Source organism: Chiloscyllium punctatum, chromosome 14, assembly GCF_047496795.1.
Source record: "Chiloscyllium punctatum isolate Juve2018m chromosome 14, sChiPun1.3, whole genome shotgun sequence".
Taxonomy (NCBI): Eukaryota; Metazoa; Chordata; class Chondrichthyes; order Orectolobiformes; family Hemiscylliidae; genus Chiloscyllium; species Chiloscyllium punctatum.
Window position 1 is genome coordinate 79,428,542 of NC_092752.1, and position 2,116 is coordinate 79,430,657.

The window sequence follows — 2,116 nt, forward strand, 5'->3', positions numbered from 1 at the left end:
CAAACACAGCCAGAAACCCTAACCACCTTACCATACATCAAAGAAGTTTCAGAAATGACGGCCAGACTACTCAGACCCCTCGGAATCTCAGTCGCACACAAACCGACCAAGACTCTCAAACAAAAACTAACAAACTTAAAAGACCCAGTACAACCCATGGACAAAAACAACGTCATCTACAAAATTCCATGCAAGGACTGCCACAAACACGACGTAAGACAACAGGAAGAAAGTTAGCCACCAGGATATACGAACACCAGCTAGCCACAAAAAGACACGGCCTTCTCTCCCTCGTAGCCCTACACACGGATTAAAAATACCAGCATTTCGACTGGGACAACACATCTATCCTGGGACAGGCTAAGCAAAGACACCCCATAGAATTCCTAGAGGCCTGGCACTCCAACCACAATGCCATAAATAAATACATAGATATACATGCCATCTGTCAACCCCTCAGAAGACGAACAGGAAATGACATCACCACAAACCCCAGGAACCCCATCGAGGAGAAAGATACAAATAGAAATCAGGAGACGACAGCTTCGCTTCACTTGGAGGTCGCCACCTAGCCAAGTAATGAAACGTCTGAATATCAAAGCTACAGCTCAGCGAGCAAACCTACACCCTACATTTTAAATCATTTTTCATGTTTATGTTGCATGAATCTGCGGTTATTGATCCACAGTTTACTTTCACTCCCTACAGGTAACATGCTGATTTCTCCAGTTGTTCATGGTTCAATGTGATGCATCCAGTGTGTGCATAACGAGAGGGAGCTTGTTTCCCACATCTTGTGTTTATCTGTGCCTTATTTCCAGCATTCATCAATGGCGAGAGCAAGGGGCGAGGGCGAGACCAATGTGTAAGTCTTTCCGTGCCCATGCACGGCACCCACATTGGCAATTCTCCACTGTGCGTTTACAGCTAGTTCTCAGTGCCCCTAAACCCACGCCCTGCCCCTTTTGAAATATCTCCATTATTTTGTGCTGTCTCGCTGTGCTCTTCTCACCAGGATGCATTACTTCTCCTCAACGTCCTTCATATTTCATCTGACAAAACATTCATTAAGAATCCCTTTGCATAAACATGCACTTCGCAGCTCTCGGTATTTGATTTTCCTGGATGTCTTTCATACGAAAAAACGTTCTCAGCACTGACTTGAAAAAGAAAATCGCGTTTCGTTTCATTATCCCAAAGCAACCTCCATTTCAACGCAGTTTAGTTAAAAGGTACAAACTATTCTTTGAGATTTTGTAATCGCGTCAATGCACATAAACTAACAATTGAAGTTCCACCTTCAATCATCTGAAAACAGCACCATTGAAAGCCGTTGATGACAGCGACGAGAGTGGGATTCGAACCCACGCGTGCAGAGCACAATGGATTAGCAGTCCATCGCCTTAACCTCTCAGCCACCTCGTCAGAGGCATCGGGTAGGCTATGACCTTATCAATAATTGAAATGCATAAATTATGCAGAGCAGCAGACATTTCTCCCGATTGTTGGTGAAATGAGAAATAACACAGTACGGTTCCAAGATGATGGTCTGACCCCTGGGTTGTGGGGCAAGTGCACTCCCACTGTCACACTATGCACACAGTGATCTGAACAAAAATGAGGAAATGAATATGTAACAAGGTCTATTGAATTCTGTGCAGATTTGAAGTCAACGGAATGAAGAACCCGAGACAGCAGGAGGTGTTCTTTCAATAAAGAGTTGGACAGAGCTCTTAAGGATAGTGGAATCAAGGGTTATGGGGATAAGGCAGGAACAGGATACAGATTGAGGATGTTCAGCCATGATCATAATGAATGGTGGTGCTGGCTCGAAGGGCAGAATGGCCTACTCCTGCACCTGCTGTCTATTGTCTATTAAACTGCCTGTCAGGAATTGTTTTCCAGACTGGAGGAGAGTGCATAGTGCTCAATATCATTATTCGGAACACCTAATTTCGGCTCAGATGTTTTTGACACGCACTTGTGAACAGAACAGACAATTTCAAAATCCGAAATAAGGCTAAACTGACAATTGAACTCAACAATGCAAAAACCTTGAGCTGTATCATTTTCCTGGGTCGTGCGACACCAAGTCACTGTATGATCACAGGAACAC

At 44.2% G+C, this 2,116-nt stretch overlaps 1 non-coding gene across 1 annotated transcript; it reads right to left on the reverse strand.

The window, feature by feature from the left end:
* Window positions 1-1,343: 1,343 nt before the first annotated feature.
* Window positions 1,344-1,425, reverse strand: trnas-gcu (transfer RNA serine (anticodon GCU)). Its single transcript has one exon. It is a non-coding gene; the product is annotated as a tRNA-Ser (tRNA).
* Window positions 1,426-2,116: the final 691 nt, after the last annotated feature.